This window comes from Netta rufina (assembly GCF_964035555.1).
Source record: "Netta rufina genome assembly, chromosome: 8".
Lineage (NCBI taxonomy): Eukaryota > Metazoa > Chordata > Aves > Anseriformes > Anatidae > Netta > Netta rufina.
Window position 1 is genome coordinate 22,611,084 of NC_140131.1, and position 21,245 is coordinate 22,632,328.

Consider the following 21,245-nt stretch of genomic DNA (forward strand, 5'->3'; position numbering starts at 1 on the left):
GCTCTTTACTGTGCTTTCAGCAAGGCATCCGCATATTAAAAATATTTTAGAATTCTTCATTTTTTATGTTGCAGCTGAGTTTTGCACCGCTTCCATTCTAATGAAGGATTTCACTGAAGCTGTGCAGAAAGGTGGAAACTCTCTGGTTGTTTTACATCGTGGAGCATGAGGGTCAGCCCTGTTCTGGACATACATGCCTACTGAAAGGAGAGAGATTTCCCCTGGGGAAGGTATTCAAGGCAGCCAACCTCTAAAGATGCTTCTCTAGCGCTGGTCAATGCGTGCTAAGAGTTGGCTGGCAGAGAAGGGTGCCTCTGGGCTGGGCTGCGTGGTGCCATACAAAGATCACTGGGATCTTTGTATGGGATCCCTAGGACTCCAGGATGATGCCTGCAACCTGAGTCCATGTGTCTCCAGGTCTTGGTAGCTGTGGTTGCCTCTCCATCATCCCTTTAGTGCAGCATCAGGGTGTCACCCATGTGGAGAACTGAACAGAAGGGGAAACACTCACAGCTATCCCAAGACTTTGGGACAATCCTGTAAGGTCTTCCAAGTCAGGTATTTCACAAAAAACTACTCCTGAGTAGCGTGTAATAATAAAAAAGTTGGGGCTAAATAAAAATACACACGATTTTATTTTTTCTTTCCTGCCAAAAATGTCACCAAGTCACACTTCCATAGCATTTATAGTGCAACAGGAAATGTAGTCATTGGACAGGAGGGTGGAGGGCAGCTGGGAAACAGCCAGATGGTTCTTTTTTTCTCTTTTGTAAGAGACAACAAAATGAGCAAGAGAAACTGAATGCTATTTTGTGTTCTGGACTAAACCAAAGATGTTCAATGTCTAGTCTGATGTGCAGTTGCATCCTGGATTTGTTTAACCTACCCTACCTCTTCTTGTGGAGATAGGTTTGTAATTACTCTCCCCGTGGAGAATCAGTTACACGCATCCTGTGTGTAAAATCCTTTGTACTGAAACTTCATTCATAATTCTCCTTTTGCAGTGTTGTTTCTTTGTATTTTGTGGTCACTCCTCAGCTCCTGTCTCACAACACCATTGTGGCCTTGGATTGACTAAAGCCCTTCTCTGTTTGAAGTAGTTGCATGACACTTGATGTGTCAACTGTGCTGATTTTGGAGAGGTGGGTTTTGCCACTAGGAAAAGCTGGCTGTGGGCATTTTGTGAGGTTTGATGTCTGCGGTTCTTCCACTTTGGTGACTTACATACTGTTGTTCCTAAAAACTCCTGCTCCTGAAGTTGAGAAACAAGTGGTATTTCTTGCTTCACCTTTACTATCTCTCTCTCTCTCTCAAAAACAAAACAAAAACTAACTTCAACTTTTCACTTTTTACATGTATAATCAAATTATTTGAAACCCAAAGAGAGGATGACATATTTGAGCTTGGTGGAATATTCAGTAATAACACGTGAAGTTATCTGGCTAGATAGAAGCCATGTGGTGGGTAGATAGGAAGTTACTGTGAGTTGTTACACAAGGTGTCGGGCTGGCATCAGACCTTTAAATAACAGATATTCAAACTTTTCAATCGTATTTGTGGCACGCTGTTCTCTTGAGCTGTTCAGTCGTTGGGTTACTATGCTAGGCAGCGTACTTATGGTCATTTAGGGAAATTAATTTAAAAAAATGAACCCAGGGCATGAAATACTCTGGGTTTATAAGTATCTTATGCAATGTAATGTGGCATTCAGTTATGGTGCTTTTAAACTCCTCCTTATTTGCAGACCTAGATATTTTCCAGTGGAAGCAGGAACCCCCGTGAGCGTGACATGCAGTCACAGGCCAGCGTCCCTAGGTGCTGTGCAGACACTGGAGGCAGTCTGTGGCTGGTGAGGACCAGAGGCTGACGACTGCTGTACTGTCCTTCTGAATTACATATCTTAAAGGTAACCTGGCTGACTCAAAGAGCAAATTCTGAGAAGCGTTGTGAGCTAGATTGTCCTTAGCTTTGCTGTGAGGACAGTGAAGAAAATGGCAGAGGCTGCCCATTTATCCACTTTTGCAGCTGCATACTATCAGGCATCCTCAAATAACCCAACCTCTCTTTAACGGCCTCTTGTGACCCAAGGGGTGTGGCTGCTGACTCTCAAAAGAGGTGAAGTTTTCATGCGAGCCCTGGGCACCAAAGAGCTCTGTGGGCATTGTTCCTTGCTGTTCCTCACCTCAGGGCTTCGATATAGGTAATGGTCTGACTATGAACAATGGCAGCAGCAAACAGCCTCAAATGTATCGGTGTCTATAGCTGTGACGCCTTCTTGACCAGGATTATATGTGAACCAGAGTTGGTGTATTTCTATGTGAGCCTCTGTACGTACGTACAAGTAACCAATGCCCTGTGCAAAGGCAAATACTCACCCTTTTCTATAGGACTTGACTTCCAGAGCAGTGGCTTCCAGTTAAGGGCTCACTGTTAAACCTGATGAAGCTGAGAACAAAATACAGCATTGTCTGCAGTCCACAATACTGTCTGTGTTGCACGTGGTGTGGTGGAAATCAGGACCCTTGCTTCAGGAAGCTTGTCATCTCCAAGAGTTTGAAAACCTCAACTCTTTCTCTCTGCTCTCTTTTTTTATACAGTGCTGTGCACTCTTAAACCAACAAATAAATACATATGCTCAGAAATGGTTTAGTTGCCACCAGCGTAGGTCAGGGAAAGGCTGGAACGTGGGTGAAATAGTGGGCATGGTGAAGCCAATTGCAAAACTCCTGTCAACTTCTCGAGGGTTAGGATTTCGTCTGCTGTGACTGGACGTATTCTGCTTAGCGTTGTAAGTTTTTAGTGGACTGTTGTTTTTTTCCCCTGCTTTCTGTAGTCTGATGAATGTTCTGCTAAAATAGCATTCTCCTTTCCTAGAACCAGTCCTGGCATTGTCCAACTGAGGCTGTGATTTCTGCCCCATGTCATATTTCTTTTATTTTGTTCCATCTTATTTGTACAGTTTCTTTTGTAAGCCACAGCATGATGCCTTTCTAGCAGCTGTTGTTAATATTGTGAATAGATGCTATTTGTCTAGAAGCTGCAGTTGTGGACCAGGATCCCATTTTATAAACTTAGAATTAAAAAAAACGTGGTTCCTGGCTCATAAAGCTTACAGTCAAAAAATGTCAAGAGGGAATCAGTGGGTAATTACTGAACAGTGTCCTGTCTGCATTTTTGGTTAGAGGTTTGTCACTAGCCATTGAGCCCCTGGGGAAATAAAGGGTCTTGAAGCGAGCTACCTGTTTGTCACTGTATGACTAACAGAGGGTGTGGAAATTAGGATGATGGTTTGAATAGTGAATACTGTTAAGTGGCAGCATGACTTCTTTCTATAGGACTTCTCTTTTTAGGCCTGCGAAGGCAGGATTTATGCAGTTTGGAGAAGGTTTGCCAAGACATCTTCGTCTTTGCTTCTTTAAAAATACCTCACTAACATCAGCTGAGTATGTGGTAACTTATTTCTGCCTGTCTTTTAAGAATAAGGGGTGATTCATTAATCCTAATTTGATTCTGGTTCATTTGAGCGTCCCTCCTTAGCTGGTGAACTAGAAGTACCTCAGCTTAAAGTATGGTTGGAAATTTGCTCAAGTGGTTTTCTTGGGTCACTTGAGTTTGAGTGGTTTAAAATCCATAATTGTTGTAAACTAGCCTAGATGCATAGGAGATTCTTCATCCTTTTGCTAGTTTAATGAAAGACAAAAAGAGAAACTTTGGAAAATTGTTTCAAATGAGTTTGCCCAAGACTCTGTGTGTGTGTGTGTCTGTGCATTCAACTGTGTCTGCACTCAAAGAGCTTTGGCATCTTTATTCCAATATACTGAACGTGTTTCCTTTGTGTGTACAACATTTTCTTTTCACAACTCAGATCTTTTTGGATTGGATCCAACTGGGGAATTGCATGTATTTCTAGGCATCTGTGTCTAGAATAACCTGTGATTATTCCTTCCAAGTCAGGATCTCTTGACTGTAAACTACTTCAGTCTCCCTTTGTAATCAGTGGGTCCTTGGAAACAGAAGCTCAGCCATCCAGAGTGCCAGGTAATTGTCCCGGTTCCTAGTTAATTGTGTAATTACGTCATGACAGTAAAGCCAAGGGACTGAAATTTATGATGGAGTATTTAAATACAAATCTTTTCCCTGGTAAGGCTCACGAGTGTTGCTGCTCTGTAGAAGATAAAACGATGCAGCACTTCTCAGTGTCACCTGTACCCTTCTGTGAGTTCGTGGGTTTTGGGAGAACATCTCAAAGTCCTTCTTACCTGTGTCCTTTCTAGTCGAATCTTCCATTTGATGACGGAATAGATTATTAGGCCTAGAAGTTGCTCCTATTTTTGAGTTCCTTTTATCTTGCTGCTGCATTTTCTCTGTGCAGAGCTCAGGCATTGTCAGTATTGATGGCCTTCAGGCTGCTCTTCCATAGCTTTTTAAAAATATGTATTTTGTCATATATTCCTTCATATAGGAGAGCATTAAGCTATCTCCCAGAGTTTACAGTTAGTGTCAAATATCTGAAGGATTGTAACAAATACCCTGTTTGTTCCAAATTCAACCCTCAACTTACAATGGAAAATTACAGTTCGGATATCACTGATGCTACCTCTTGTGTTGCTGCGCATTTTGGTAAAAATACTGCTTTACTATGGTAACTCCCCAATCCCTTGGGAATTACTCTCTGATGCTTCCAACCTTCAATTTTTTTCTTGACAAACTTCTGGCTATATTCTGGAAAACTTCTGGAGTCTGCAGTGGATGTATAGCAGCTGAAAACATGGGCAGCAGCGTAAACTGAAATAAGATCCCTACAGGAATAACTTCGTGCAGGGGAGGTTTCCAGTGCAAGTTAAATCGTCCGCATTCACACTTAACAAGCTAAAAATTCATTAGAGGGAGAGGTAAAATTAGAAAGAAGTTGCAACCAACTTTCCAGTCTAAGCTGGACATCTGCAAACCTTAAGAGGCTTTGCTACAAAATGTAAGCTCTGCTTGCTGCAGAATCTCTCTGCTTTTGTTACTTTTCCTACCTGCAATCTCCTACAGTAGTTTTTAGTCAGTCCAAATTCAGATATCACGGTTCGGATCTGCTCATTGTTTGGAAACCACTGTAACCTCTCTTATTTTTATGAACTTACGCTTTAGTGAGTTTAAAATCTCTCTGTTGGAAGATCTCCTTAAAAACACAAAAAGAAAGAAAGGAAAAAAAAAAAAGCTCGTAGGCAGAGAAGTTATACATTACAAGTTCAGTCCAGCTTTTCTTTGGATAGAGCACTGTTCCTTGCAAAGCCTGCTGTGTGGCTGATAACATATTCCAGAGAGGCTGTGCATGCAGAGAGCTTTTCATTCACTTTCTCAGGGCGTAGCGTGGCAGGATATTTCAATCCAAAGCGCTTAGCTATAAAAGAAGCAGAGTGCATTGAAATCCAGGTATTTATACATCTTGAGAGTACCCCTGCATGCAGTCAACAGAGAAGCGCTCTTCCAAGCTGTAAGGAAAAGCATTATTTTCACGTTTCTTCCCAATTTGCCTTAGACATATACAAGAGTTAGAATATAAGACAGATTTTGCAAGGACCCACAGCAGTCCTTACTGTTTTTTTGGGGTTTCCCAAAGAGAACTGTGCTCAGGAGGTGGTTCTGCTGCCAGAGGTTTTATCATGTGGGCCGAGTATCATAACGGAACAGACAACACCATCTTCATGTGTTTTCAGACATGTTATTTACTGGGGTTTCCCTGAAGAAAGCTTAGGAATTCTTTCCTGATGACTCACTGACCAAGTGATTGTTTTTATATAAACTTTCCTTCAGCTGGTTGGAGTTGGAACACAGTGTCTTCTGCTACTTCTGGAGTCTGACTTTTCTCTTAATTTCTTTTAATGGCTGTTCCTGCAGCCAACAGGATGGTTCGAACCTCGTGGCCTTCCCCTGCACCCTGACTTTCAGAGTCTTGAAATCCTGCGGTGCAGCCAGCTAGCAGAAGCGCTGGTGGCAATCGCCGCTCGTGTGTAATCCCACTTTTCAGCTTTCTGCCTCGGAGGGCTTTTTCAGCTCTGCACCTTCCTTGCGGCTTAGGGAGAGCGTGCAGTTGACGCTAGCCAAACTGGAGTTTGCGTTTCGTGTGCTGAAATTAAAACCTAAAGTTGATGTTTGAGTTCAGCGGCGTAAAGGTTAAAAGCTGGAAAGTGCCGTTTCCATAATGGAAATCGCTAAAGCTGGAGAGACACATGCCTTCTCTTACATCCCCCTGAATCCTTTCCCACCCTCTTTCGGTGGCTGCAGCAGAGCTGTCTTCTGCCAGCGGAGTGGTGCAGAGTCACTTTTAATTACCTCCTTCCACTGCTTTTGATTTCAAGCCCAACTGATGGCGCCAGGGGCTGAACCACAGGGAGATCTCCAAGCAAGCCCTGCGTATGACAGGCAGCCTTGCCAGGCAGAGTCTATACAGCCCACTGCACTTCCTTGTGGTGTTCTTGGTATTACACTTCAATTTTTTTAGCCTGAGACAGGAGCTGTGCTAAAATCTATTAACTCTGTAATGTGCTTACACATGTGAAATTCTAGGTTATGGGCACCAGCTTCTCTTCTGCGCTTCATACCTGAGATAGATGAATATCTCCCACGGCTATATATATTCCGTGTATACGTACGTGTTTGACTCCATGGGTAAAATATCCTGTATACATCGATTTAATAAAATGCATGGCATTATTTTAAGCCAGTAAACATGCAAAGTTCTTGGAGTCTTTTTCATAACCCAGGAGTGGATTTCTTTATTTTTACAGGAACAGGAACGGTTTAGCTGGAATGAAACCATTCATTCCACTGCATCATTAGCTACAGGCAATCTTCAGTTGAAGCCTTTCCCATTTTTCATGTTAAAGCTGTAATAGGTTGACCTATTAATCAACATGTAGGATGAATTTCTGAGGCTGAAAGAGCTTGTCTGCATGCCTGTAATTTAAACTGATTTTTTTCTTATGAAAGGAAGGTAGCCAGAAAATAAATTATATTTTAAAGAGTTCACCTCTCTCTCACCCCCTTCTACCATTCACCTTGTGATAAACACCCCAATAGTTCTCCCTGGGCGGATAGAGAGATTTAGCTGGAGTAGCAGATCTCCAGTGTGTCTTTTGATCGTCTCATACTTCTAAAGCAATTTTCTCTTACATTAGGTTAGTTTCTCACATGTCGATCGTATCAGGTGCGATATTCAGTCCTGAGGGCTCAGCCCAGCTTGCTTTTATCAGTTTAAAAATTAATTTCTGGATCTCAGATGAAGTTTTCCTCCTCATCTCCCTGGCAAGAAGCTGTAGCCAGCAACCCACATGATAATGGTAGCATCACCATCTTTAGTCAGCTGCTTCCCTGCCTTTTCAGCAGCCTGCTCTTCTCTCACATGTGCTCTTACCAAGCTGGATAAAGGCTTTGGGAAGGGTGACAGAAGGTGAGCATAAACAAGGACCTTGTGAGCGAAGAAGGAAAAGAGCCATGTAGTTCATGTAAGATGCAGAGCTATTGCAATTCAACTGTTAAGTGCTCTCAAAGACTGCCGTGCTCTATCCTGTGGATGCTAAAAAGCATTGTCAATGCGATCACAATAAAATCCTCTTGTTCTGGCCATGCAGTTCCATTTGGCTATTAAAAAAAAAAATGCAGCAGCCCTGGAAACAGGGAAATATGAAATGTTATCTTTCACCAGATGGCACAAATCCTTCTCTATCAGGGCTTGAGACAAGATTGCACCTGTACTGTAAAAAAGGGTATTTCCTCTACTGGGCCTGCATTGCTCATAATAGAGACCAACATGTTTAGTCCTGTCATGGCCACATTATACCAGTATCTCAGGATTCTTGGTTAGAGGTGTTTTGGCTTTCTTTTCTCTTGTTATTGCTAGCTGATGAACTCTAGTCCAGCACAGCAGCTGTCATTAGTCTGTCAACACAAAACTATTGTTTTATCCTGCTTCTGTTTTTTCCAATCCTTGAAGTTATCCATGTCTTGCAGGACACTGTTTCAATCCTCCACCGTGCTGACAATGCCTTACGATTTTGTGTTATGGGCAGAAACAAATTTAACTGGCAAGTTCCTACTATTCTGTTTCAATTAGATTATCTAGTGGACACTTGGATGATGAAATCCTTCAAGGCTGCTAGTTCTTCTTCCCATAGTGTCGTCTATTTATCTGTTTCTGACTGTACTGTTCCTTCTCATTAATCCCCATCTTTACAAACGTAATTAGCAGTCTTTGAGGGTATCACTTACCACTTTGCTAAGATCTGTCAAGTTTCCCTTAGACAGAAAATCTGTCAACTTATTGAGTCTGGCATGCTCTGTAACCTTTATTTAGCATGTCTTTCATTAAAAACATGTTGAAAAGCCTTACAGACAGCTTTTCTGTAGACCATGCTGCTACTTTTGTACTGTGCTTCTGCACCCACTCCACGGGCAGTAGCAGGAGCTGTTGTGTTGGCCCTATTGGGAGCTGATGACCAGGTAGGGTCCTTTAGGAGAATCTGCAGAATGTAATTTTCTGGTTTGGGGGTGGTGATTTATTCCCTCACTGCTTTCCTTCACACCTCCCTTCTTAGTTAGGAAAGAACATTAGTGATACAGCAAGGTGTTTTTTTCACCTGGGACAGCTGGTACAAGAATGCAAGAGCTTTTCTTTAGGAAAGCTTGGTAGCCAAAACACTTTGCTCTGAGGAACCTGATGGAAATCTTCTTGTCATATAGCAAACTTCAGGGTTTATCACTCAGATTTTCCCCTGTTCAGGTCTGGATGACAAGAAACTGCCCCTGACAAGGATGAGGAGCGAAAGCAGTAATTCACGCTCATGTGACTTTGATCTCATCAGTAAGTTGCACCCTGAAATACAGCCTGTGGCTCCAGACCATGGTCTTCTCTTTGTGCTTTATTTACTTCTTGCCTGGCCACTGACTGGTTTCCTTTTTCATTTTTACACTAGTTCAGTTCCCATTCTTCGTCCAACACTTCCAAACATACAATCACAATCCCTCAGGCTACTTTTTCCATTAGCGTGTGTTTCATATAAGTCTTCACTTTCTCCAGCCACAGTTTAGTTCACATCCTTGTAGATTTTCTTGCTGATAACCATTGCCCATGTGCATGGTATCTGTGCGGGGACGTAATGAAGTACATGCATTTATAGGCATCTGTGAATTTAAAGTGTGCTAGTTTGTGCTGAGATACATTTCCCTCGAATTCTAGAGAGGATTAGGCAGACATAAGAATTGTTTAATTTGGAATATGTAATTATCAGTTGAAAAATCTGCATCCTATCGGATGCCTTGTCAACACTTTGTGTCTTAAAATGTGTAGTAACCAGAAAACCAAGGCTTTAACCTTTTCTAGTCCGTGCTGGTCCTGTGAAAAATCACTACTTCTGCGTGTGTGCATGGGATCTTTGTTCGCTGTGATTAATGTTCCACTAACAGTGTCCAATACAAGTTCGGTGCAATGTACAAAGTACCTTTGATGCCAGACATTCTACAGTGCTGTGCAGAAACTAAAGCTAATAGGCGTAAGCCTGAGAGGACTGGAATGTTTTCAATTTACTTTTAAACAAATGACTTTATTGTGCCATTCTCGCATGGGAGTAAATTCCACAGCCTCAGTGCCACATTAGACAAAACTTTTTTACCTGCTGATTTCTGTTTATACTTGGAGAAAAGAAATTAACCTCAGTTAGGAATTGGGGGGAATTGGACATAACTATTAAACTCGTTGGGAATTTTGCCAGGGGTTTCGCCGAGAGCAGAGTTGGATGGAGTTGCACAGGATGTAGCTGCAGGATGATTTGTGGCGCAAAGTGGAGTTCAGGAATTCTGGATTCCTGAAAATCAAACTCATGAAGGGCACCTGTAGGAAAAGCTTTAAAACGGGCTCTGCATCTCTGGCAACGTAAGGAAGCTGTTGTAATCTGGTTGAATGGTGGTGGGTATCGAAAGGAAGATTTCAAGCAATTTCAGCTGGAGATAGATAAAGGCAAATTCCTGAAGGTAACAATTCTCAAATAAATAATGAGCGTCTGTAGAGATACACGAATAACATCTCTTGACCAGAAGGAGAGAAAGTATCTCTGAGTTTATCACGTTGACTGCTGTTGTACTGGTGAAGGTTTTCAGACTAAGAAAGGGAAGATAAGAATGAGTCTTTAATGCCTAAAGGATGTTCTAATACCATGGATTTGTTAAAATAGGAAATACTTGCAAAATGCTTGAGTAAGCAACATGGATTCATCTGTCATTGCTCCAAGTGGGAGACCTTCTAAAGATAATAAATGCACCGTAGGCTTCTAGTAAGTATAATACAGAATTCGTTTCAATCTGTTTTGATCAATACATGAGTGTACATTAATTACCAACAGAACACTGGATTTTTTAAAGGCTCACTAGGTCTTTTTTGTACTAAACCTTTTTACTAGGCTTTTGGTTTGTGCACACTGTGGTTTTATTGCTTTATAAATCCATAAGCAATCAAGAAAAGGGTTGAGTTTTGTTCACACTAATGCTTTTATTTTCACTTTCACCATCAACACTTCACTAGAATTTTATATTTCACTACTGCATGGAAATCCAAGTTAGGAAAAAAATGACAAGTTTAGGTGACACTTAAATAAATGTAATTGCACAAATTGGACAAATAAATCCACGCACCTGAAAATGGCTGTAGATCCTTTGGTCTTCCTCTGATGTTTCTAACCAGTGCCTGTTATTTTCCAAAAAAGCTGCTTCTTCGCTCACCCTTGTGCAATGGCTTCTTGTAAAACCTTACCTTATTTACAAAATGAACAATGTAAATGGTACAAAAATCATTCTGCAATGTCCATGGAGCCCTAAAGCCTTTACTACCTCTGCTTGTTCCTCAAGATGAGTTGTACCTTCCAGAGGAAGACACTGCAAAAGTTTTTGTAGACTGTCAAGAAGGAAGGGGAAGAAGGCCTCAACTATGTCCATTGTGACTTGTAAGACAGGGAAGCTCTGTCCTGTTTGTTTCTCCTTGTTGGTAGCTTTTTTCCATTTTCAAAGCCATGGTGTATGTTGATTATTACTGGAAAGAAACCAGTATGTGTGTAGAGGGCGATGGCTTTTGCATAGTCAAGTGCTGCTATGAGTCAAACCTGAGATGGGGAGCGTTACTCGGCAGCACTGGGAAGCTTGTGGGGGCAAAGAGTGCCAGTTCCACCTGGCTGTGGTTTATTTCCATGAGCAGAACAGTGATTTTGTTACAAATGTAGGTTTTCTAAGAAGTCTAAGATGTGTTTCAGGATGTTTTGTTAAGCACCTCTCCCTGCAGTGGGGCAGAAGCCATCGCTTGTGTGTAAGGCAGGCTGAGGGTCACCGGGCAGCAGGGAGCTCCCAGGGCACGCCAGCAGATACCCAGCTGAGCTCTTCAGATGGGAAATTGGACTGTGGCATGCAAACATCACCAGGAGCCGAGGCTGTGCTAGCTTTGCAGGCTGGATAGAGCAAGGAGAAACGACGTGCTTTTGCCTGAGGCTCCTCAAGCTATCTCTAACCCGCTTGCTTCCTGCCCATCTGGAAACGCGCGCCTCTGACATGTTGAAGTGTCTTGGGAAAGGAGGCGAGGAGGAGGGAACGCACTGCCGGGGAGGCATCTGATCCCCTTTGTCTCCCCAAATACCTGTGTACGGGAGGGATATAAGCTGTGCTTAAAGCTTGCTGCTTGGGGGGCCCCAGTTTGGCAGGCACGCCGGTGGGGAACACATGCTCTGAAGCCGGAGGGTGTCTCAAATGAAATGCTATTTGACTCTAGCCACGCAGGTCTTAATAATCCATGGGTCTTAATATGGCTATAAGGCCATAAATTCAGGGATTTTGACCTCAAAGTCTTTGAGTGTGTTTAAAAATAGCTCACCCATCCTCATTTTATCACTTCATATACCCTGACACAATTTTGGAACCTGCCTCCGTTCCATCGAGCAGGGGAATGCTATAATTAAGAATCAGTTTTTGAAAGGCCGTTCTCTCCTAGCTTAAGGCAGAATAAGGCTGTATGTATTTTGCAGGAGATTATAAACAATTCATTGGCTAAAATTAGCAGTAAAAAGGGAGCCCCAGTTCTTTCCTGTGCTGTGGTTTGTACCACAAAGACTTAGTGTTTTTGAATCATGACAGAGCTCTCTAAAAACCTTGAAAGCATATTATGTATGTGTCATTTTGGCTCCGTTTGGAATAGTCTCACCTCTAAGCCAGAAGGCCATGGGTTCAAGTTCCTTGCCCGCCCTTGGATTTAGCTGTCTCACAGTAATTTTATTACAGAAAGCATTTTAAACTAGAACCACGGGGGAAGAAGAGTGAAACTTTTGTATCCGTAACCGTACTGCAAGGCGTTCAGTCATTGGGGTGATAATTCAAATGACAGCTCTCTTGCTGCCCGTGTTTGTTTTAGTAGGCATGAACCCACAGAACATACTGCCCTAATGTTGTGGCAGCTTTTCTCCTGTTGACAAAGGAACTTCTAATCCTCAGGAGCGTGGATGTGTGAGCAGCTGCCCTCTGTCTGAAGGAGGTTTGCATTTTCATCGTGCCGCCCCAAGGACAGGGTTCCTTGTGTGTGCATCGCTCTGCAAGAGCTGAAAAACCAGCAAAGTCGAACGAATCCGGGTTTTGCTGTACCTCTTGCTACAGACCAGTAACAGAATCAAAACAAAAATCCAAGTTTTGAGCTGAAAATGCAACAGGTCAGTTAGAAGCTAATTGGTAGAAATACCCAACTGAAGTGCTAGCTTAGGGTTGACTTGAACACCAATAAAGCCAGGGGGCAGCTCCATACGTGTCTGCTTGGACCTTGAGGGAGCATATATGTCACTGATGCCCTTGTAACTTCCCCACAGAGAGGAAGTCAGAGTGACTGAAAGTTCAAACTTTATAGTTTCAGTTTATTGTGGTTTTTGTTTGTTTTTACCAACAAGCGTGTGACCTTATAAAGCGCTGCTTACAGACGTGTAGTAACTTACCAGACTCACACATCTCTCTGCTGCTTAAATACAATTTGCATTTATTTGGGAGGGGGGAGGAGTGGCAGAAAATCTTTTAATTTTCTACTCTGTTTGCAGAATACTTAGGTTTTGGCGTATTTGTACAAAATGGAAGCCGTGCAACAAAGCAGTCTCAAATTTCATTTGGTCCAGGATTGCGTGGAGTGTAGTTACGCACAAATTATTTCTTCCCTTCAAAATCATTTTCCCAGTAATTTTCAATTTCTGTTCTTGTGGCGCGAAACCAAAATGCTCCTTTTTGGGTGAATTTCTTTTGTTGAGCAATATTTGTTAGACTTCAGTAACCGTCTCAGCGTTTTCAGATTCCTCTCCTGCTCTGCTCGGAGGCCGTTGTGCCACAGGAATGCTGCAGCTGAGATTTGCACTCGGGAAGTTAAGGGGCTTCTGAAACGGGGAGTTTGCATGGTGGTGATCGCTGGTGCTCCGCTGGGTGCTCAGCTCCTGCCAGAATTTGTAGGCTGTTGTCTCTCTGCCTGCCAGAGCACTGATGGAAAACCCATTCCTGCATCGGATAACGTTGAACCCTCAGACCTGAGTTATCAAACGAAATGTTTTGACCAGAACTTTGGCCAAGGTGTGTTTGGCATATTAAGAACATCTGGGAAAAGTAGGTCTATTTGCATAAGATGCTGGTCTTATATGTCCTCTTGATAAATGAGATTAAATGCATACGTTTTTTTTCCTTTTCTCCAGATAACCAATTGCTGTAGGGTGCTACGGAGACTATGAGAATTGGGGTGAGAGACGGGGGATAATCCATCTTGTCGCGGCCACATCTGGGATTCGGGTGGGGTGGTCCATGCAAAGCTGGAGCTGGTAATGGTCTGTCAAAAGCAGGGGTAACGGCTGGGCTAGCCAGCTAGCCTGGGAGGGAGGTGTCCACAAGACAGATTTCCCTACTAAGATGTGGTCTGCAGTGGGAGAAAAAGATTGAGAATCCTACCCGTGGAGTCTGGCGTGGTAATGTGGCCTGAATGCGAGGCAAAGGGGAAAGGAAATGGTGCTGCTCTGGAGCACAGTGATCCAACTGTGTGAAATCGGTGTGGGTGCTATTAAAATGCCGTCTTCCTCTCCCTTCCCCTTTCCTTCCTCCCTCCCTCCCCCTCCGCTGTCAGCCTGGCTGAGGAAAAGTCAAATAACGTACGACTGTGTTCCTTGGCATCCCGACTGCAATTTCCCTTTAGGGGCTTCGGACTTGAGAATGGGAGGTTTTAAATCTTGCTGATTCGTGCTATTCCTGCGAGCATATTTGTGAGGGGAGAGAACAATGCGAGCTCGAAACAGAAATCGCAAGTGAGAGAAATCGTTGCTGCTAAATCAGGTGTTGCAGAGGCCAGTGGAAAAAACGGGCTCTAAGAAAAGTAGGAAATGGCTTTGTTTAGAGCTGGGAAGGTTAATGAGAATGAACTAGAAAGTGCTCTCTGTGTATTCAGCCCCCGAGGATTTGAGCAAAGTTAGAGGGATTTATTTACTGATTATCCAGACTATACAACTGGCAATAAGATTAAGTGAGGAATTTTGGAACATGCTGACATTTCTTATTTGCATCATTTACTATGGAGATCATTTGTCGGTGCTGCACTGAGCTTGTGGTGAAGCAGGGCTTAGTCTGGCCCAGCAGAGACGGGTCTGGTACTTCTCATGGCTCGAGGGATGTGGGGGTGAAAACAGTTTAACGTCCTCTTTTGTGTCTCCGAGAGGAAACATCAAGTTTGTCTAGGTGCTTATCAGAGGAGAGTTTCAGAATATTTTCCTAGACATCATTAATTATGGGGGAAAAAAGCCCAGTTATAGGTGACACATTGCATTAGATAAAAAAAAATAAAATAAAAGGCAAGGCTGTAATTTATCGAGCCCCTGCATTGGATACTGTGCAGAACTGCCCCTCTGCAAGGCCTCCCTCAAGTCCTTCCCTCCCAGGATGCACGGAGATGTGCATGCTGCCCTTCTCCCTCTGTTCCCATCTGTTTAAGCCAGCCTGGAAAGCTGGAAGAAATGGAAGGAAACCAAAGAATAAGAGCTCAGTACCAGATCTAGGAATAGAATTGTGATTTTTCTTCTCTGTACTGGGTTCCTGCCTCTCAAATGACCACGTTTAGTGGAAAAACATGCAGCTCTTCTATGCTACACACATAGGCACAAGAAGTCATAAGCTATATTTTAAATACGTAGTCTTGGGCAATGTGTTTTCCCTCACCAAGCCACCCTCCACAAACTGAGCACTTAACGTGCTTCTTCCTAACCCCACAAGGTAGGACAGCTCCTTGTCCCTAATGGGATCCTCCAGCCAAAGCTGGTACATTGCTGCTGGAACTAGGAGAGTTTTATATGTCGTCCTCTGATGCTCAATTACTAGAAGTCCTCAGTATCGATCAGTTCTGCAGGGTTTTGGAGACCAATCTTCTAGGAATGGTTTTGGTGAGAAGAAGAATAACAAATGAATGGCAAGGTGTTATTTCAATCTTTGTGAGCACTGTTACCATTTCTCTGATCAGCATCATAGGTGATTAATTCTCTGTTTTTCTACTTTCATCTTCTCCAGCAGAAGCTGCAAGGCTTCTATTTGCTTTCCTTTGCAGGGGAGCTGTGTACAACAGTCAGTAGCTCAAATCATCGGATGTCTGGCTGATGCCTTCACCCATCGATCACCTTTTCTCACAGCAGTCTCATGATTCTGTTCCCTTTATAATTAATGTCCGCTGCTGTTTCAGGCTATTGTCTTTGGGAATTTGCTTTGTGTATTTTGTAACAAATGCACAACAAATTTCCCCACGAACATCTTCCATGCTAATCATCACACTTGAAGTTTTTATCATCATGTCTTGAATTCCTGGGTAAGTCACCACTATATGAGACATCCCAAGATCCACTGACCTCTTCTACACTGAAATAATGGCAAATACTATGCCAGTGATATCTCACATCTAGATTTTTTTTTTTCAAACGTGCTCCTATAAATACGAGGCACTTCATGTGTTGTTATGACAAGGAAATTCTTTGACTGAAAAGTTTGCAAATTCCAAAGTAGTATTTGTTTTATAAACAAAGGTGCTGTTTTCCTTATGCCAGCCTCTTTTTGCTTTTGCTTGTCCAGCAGTCTGTTCTGAAAGGCATGAAGCAGCTGTTGGCCCGGAATCAAAACTTGCAGTGCAGGGAGGGTTATGTAAAAGTCCTTTGTGTGAGAGATGTACATGGCAGCAAATGGTGAAACTGGAGTACAGATTCTTTGAGGGGATTTTGCTATTCACAGCAATGTTTTATTTGTTATTTATTTTGTAAAGAACAGAAAGGAAAGTAGAAGGCAGCATTGGATTTTTTTAATATATTTTTTTTTTTGCATTGTCAAAAATGCTCATTCTTGTTGCAGTTCGTAATTTCATGCTGCTTTGCACCCAGTATCACCCAACGGATGGAAGGGCTGCAAGTGTAGTGCTTTCCTTACCCCAGAGCAGGATCTTTGTACTCAGGCCATTTCTGAGGGATGCTGGCCTAACCTGAGGAGAAGACTGCAGCTCCCCTAGTCCATCTGTTTCTGTGCTTCACTATTCTTACCATGAAACATTTTCAAATTACTGCTTTGACATCTTTACCCATCCATCTTGGAGAATCATCTCTCCCCTTCCACAGAAGTTAATTCTGAGGTCACTAGTCCCAGCTGATCCTAATTTTTCCTTTCAAGTAGTGTTCTGCAGGGCCCTGTACGTCCTCCTCAGTTGTTTCCTCTGATCACTCTTAAAATGTGCCACGAATTCCTGGTAGTGTAATAACCAGAATTGGATACACAATTCTTGTGCTGATTTCATAATAGCAGGACATTGTCAGCTAATACTCTGTTTATACTCCGCTGCAGATGCAGTTCCATTTCTGCTGAGCAGCTTCTTAAGTGGCCATTCTCATGCTGTGTGTTTATAACTGATTTATTCCTGCCCAAGTAAAATATGTTCTATTCATAATGGATTTCATTTAGATCTTTAAACTGCTTCCCCAGATCACTGGGAATTCTGCTCCTGTCGTCTGACATATTTACTACAATCCCTTCTACTTTCTTCTCGCCTGTAAATGTAATAATCACAGGCTGTAATCCACCATCCCGAGCATTAAGGCATTAATAAGCACGTTAAATAATACATCCCACATGAAGTCCCCCGATAGAGTTCTCCAGTTTGACAGTGAACCATCAACAGCTTTTCTATGGAAACGTGTGTCCAACCAGTGCTCGCAGAGGGAGCACACTTCCCTTAATGAAAACCTCACGAGGTGGTGTCAGAAAGCTTGACCAAAGACCAAAACACGTGGCATCTGATGTCACAGCCCTAAGATCTGAATCTCTGCTGTAAAATGAAATGGGACTGAGTTGACTTTATTAGTTGTCAACCTTGTGGGTTGTTGCCTTTTTCTTTATGTGCTTAAAACTAGATCATTTGGCTCAGTCTTACCAGGAGTAGGCTGGTCCTTAATTCACTGCCTCTTCTTTTTAAAGACTCTACAAGAACTTCAGCTGCACAAAGTCCTGAAGAAAAGGAAAATGGCAAAGTTTACAAAAATTGCCCTAAATGCTTATGGACTATAAGACAAAAAATACTCCAAACGTGTCAGAGTTCTGGTAATTTATCATCCCTTTCAGTCTCGTAGTTTCAATCAGTTTCATGATTGAAGGAGACAGGGAGAGAGCCCAATGCAGAGTTGAATGTTTGGGATCATTAACATTGTGTAAATGTCTGGGGACCCGTGTGTGGATTCAGCAGAAGGTTTTAGCTAATGGTCTGTGCTATACAATGTCTGTGAGCACAAAGAAGAGCCCAAGTAGACGATCGTTGAAATGAATCCAGCCAGTTACATACTCTGAACCAAATTGAGCTCGGCTGTGGCTGTCTTCTGCACGGGTACAAAGTGAGCCGGATTGTGTGGAAGGGAAAGCGGGATCCTAACCTCTGTTTGGAGCAGTTCAAGGCTGCTAATGAGAGCATGGTTGCTGAAAGGGGCAGCCCGTGGGTGGCTCAGTAAAGGCAACAGCAGTTCCCAGGCGGAGATGCTGAAAGCATGAAGAGAGTGGCAAAGCTGCCCTCTGCGAGGGAAAAGGCCAGCTTCCAAGCTGCCCGGGAAGTGTTCTGCTGCTGCTGCTGGCTTTGTTGTAAACGCACAAAAATAATGTATTGTCATTTACTTGTGGTTCCTTCCAGTAAGAAAACCTCACTGTGTGAAGCCGTCATGTGGTTTCAGCAGTCCTCTGGCAAAAAAAGGCACACTGTGTACAGCGGAGAGCGTCTTAGCTGAATTGTATCTACAGCTTCAGATGAAAATGAGGAGAGAGTATCAGGAATCGGTTGAAGAGACTTAAGAAAAGGCAGGAGGTTAGGACAACTGCAGTTTTCTAAGTGTTGGTGCATTAAAGAAAAACCCTGCTTGGACAGGAATAGCTAAAACAGGTTCAGCAGCTGTAAATTCAAACGTAAATGCAGTCTGGAGGGAATGACTCATTTTCAGGTTGTTGTTATAAACTTGCATTTGTAGATAAAAGATAGGAAAGTAGCTTTTAAATGATGGGTTTCTCCCAGCAGTCGCGGATTTATTTCACAGCTTACGGAGCACTGGTTTGCTGCTGCTTTGGCTTTTACCCTTTCGCCAGTCACCTTCCCGTCTGCTTCCTCTCAGTCATTTTTAATGGAATGCCTTTTTGATTACATAAAATTGGTTGATACACTGCTCTAATGAAAATGCTAGACAAATGCTCCTTCTTGGAACTGACATCAGGAATGTTATACAAGACATTCTTAAATATGCTGGCAGCTGCCCTGAGTGTAATGAAATCATGGAAATTAGAAGTATTGCTCTCTCTGTGTGGCCAGCTCAGGACTGTTTTCAGTGCGTTACCCAGTTTTGCTGTGAATTTCGAAAGGAATTACTTTTCCTGAAATTTTCTTGGGCCACTCTGCAACGTGCTTATAATTCCCTCAATCAGAAAAATTATCCTGATATTCTGAAGTACTATTCCTTTTTTAGGATTGCGTGTAATGACGTCTGCCTTCTTCCTTTTGCATCATGTGAAGTCATTCTTCTTGCACCAGGAAGTTTTCAGTCTTGAGAAGACTGATAGCTCTTCTGGTAGCAATGCACATGGAGGGTGAAATCCTTTCCCACTGCAGCCAGCACGAAAATGCCCACAAACTGAAGTGGTTTGAATTTCACATGCAATTTTTAGACTTCTCTTGTGTGACACGTTAATCCTTACTACGTTTTTAGTACAGAAGGGTGTTTTTAGCACAGTAGCAATGATGCAGACTTCATGTTTTGCTAGCAGCTTTTCATGCAAGGATCATAAGGCAGCTTATGAAAGAAAGGTGAGACCTGCTGCAGAGCGTAAGGAATAGTTTTTATTTTCACTTTTGTAAGTGCAGAGAAAGTAGACAGGACTGTCTCCTTACCTCTGAGGCAATGTGTACCCGTGTATGAACAAAAGCACCATCCTAGCTTCCATGCTACCTTCTCCTGTGTTGTTTCACCTATCGTTTGTCTGCACCTTTTGTGTGTTTTCATCACGTATTCTGAGCTTTGCTTTTCCCAGATTAATCTCTTTTTCTTTACCTGATTTCTAGCTCTCGATTCTCCCGTAGTCTCTTTGCTGTAGGTTTATAGAAGTTCCTAAAGTAACTGCAGTTGTGTTGATTTGAAATAATAATATTCCATTCCTGACAACAATTATTAGCAGTATTAAGAGCTAACTGATTGAAAATAGCCCAGATTCGTATCTATATGTGTTAGCTGATGCTTAACACTTGCTCTTGGGATCAGCAAGTTCTGACTCAAGATGAGGATCACTGAAAAGGGGCCTGTGGCTGCCCCATGCCACAGGGGAAAGGAGGCATAGAAACCCACTTCCAGCTTTGACTCTCCTGTTCCATTCAGCATGCTGAGGCAGGTATCTCTTGGCCTCCTCTCCAGCGTATGCCAGCACGCTGTGGGACATGCAGGAAGCGCTGCTGTTCATCAAGAGAAGGCCTGGACGGTGTTTGGAGGTGGTGGCAGGGTTGTGCGGCTGCCCAGTTACCTGGGCACTGGATGCACACCAGGAGAACATGCCAGAGAGCTCCTGCAAGGCTGGGTTTCCTTGCTCTTCACTACACTAGCAAATTTTCAGCCTGTAAGCACTCGTTTCTCAGCAAGTTACGATATTTTCCAAGGAAGATTGTGGAAAGCAGCTGCTCATTTAGTAGGTGTTCATTCAAAATTCTGAAAGAACAAAACGTATGTGGAATAGGGTGTCTGCATCATTTCTATCTTGTGATGCCCAGCATTACCAGGCAGCCTCATTCTCAAATGTTGGCACAGAGAAAAACCTGATAAATTTTATCGGTGTGCTACAGTAGCAGGGAGATCTGTTAAAAGCAAACATTTCTGGTGCATGAAAAACACTCACATCAAGGTGGTTTCTAGCATGACAAGCCTTCAGCTGAGATGGCAAGTCTTTAAGAATACTAAGGCTGAAAGCTTTTGCAATAAATTACTGTAAACTCTTGAAAGATTGATCTTTTCTGATTTTTAGACAAAATAAATCAGCAGTATGTGCTCAGCTCTATTACAGTTTCAAACAAGACGTGGACTCCTGAAGTATTAGCCACTTTCTGTAAATGTCACCTATGAGCCTGTATCTAAAAGGTTAAATGTTTGCAGACTTATTACCCCTTGCCTTAAAGATCAGAGACAAATTACTATTTTTACTTTACATTCTCTTGATGAGGATAATGATAAACATCTGTCACTTCGCTGCTCAGCCAGCTAAGAATCCCATTGCAATCTGTAATTTAAATGAGGGGGGGAACACACCGAAGAAGTAAAACTACACGGACAAACTGTACTTTACGTAGACAACAAAGGCAAAAAGAAAGAGAATACAAATCCGTGGCAACTGGCAAAGGGGAATTTTCTGCCTGCAATCACTTGCCTAAGATCTGTGGTTATATGATAGGCATATGATTTTCCATTTATTTGGTATTTCACAAGGAAAATTCAACTAGTTTAGTTTCAAACGTGGAGACTAAGGAACATAATCTGCATGCTGTGACACTTCAGCATGTGAAGGTTATTAACGAAATGATTAAGGTCTATAGGGTAGTGTGTCTACTGTCGTTACAGAATTGAAAAACGTTTTCATCAAGAGCTCTTCCAGTGTCCTCCACAGTCCCAAAATGTTTAGGAAGCACCGCAGATTAT

The 21,245-nt window shown here is 42.7% G+C and overlaps 1 protein-coding gene across 4 annotated transcripts in view; it reads left to right on the forward strand.

Annotated features, from left to right (window-relative positions):
- DNM3 (dynamin 3) overlaps positions 1-21,245 on the forward strand; it is a gene marked incomplete at its 5' end in the record, with an annotated part of 185,864 nt that overhangs the window by 138,857 nt on the left and 25,762 nt on the right. The gene's annotated exons all lie outside the window — the stretch shown is intronic.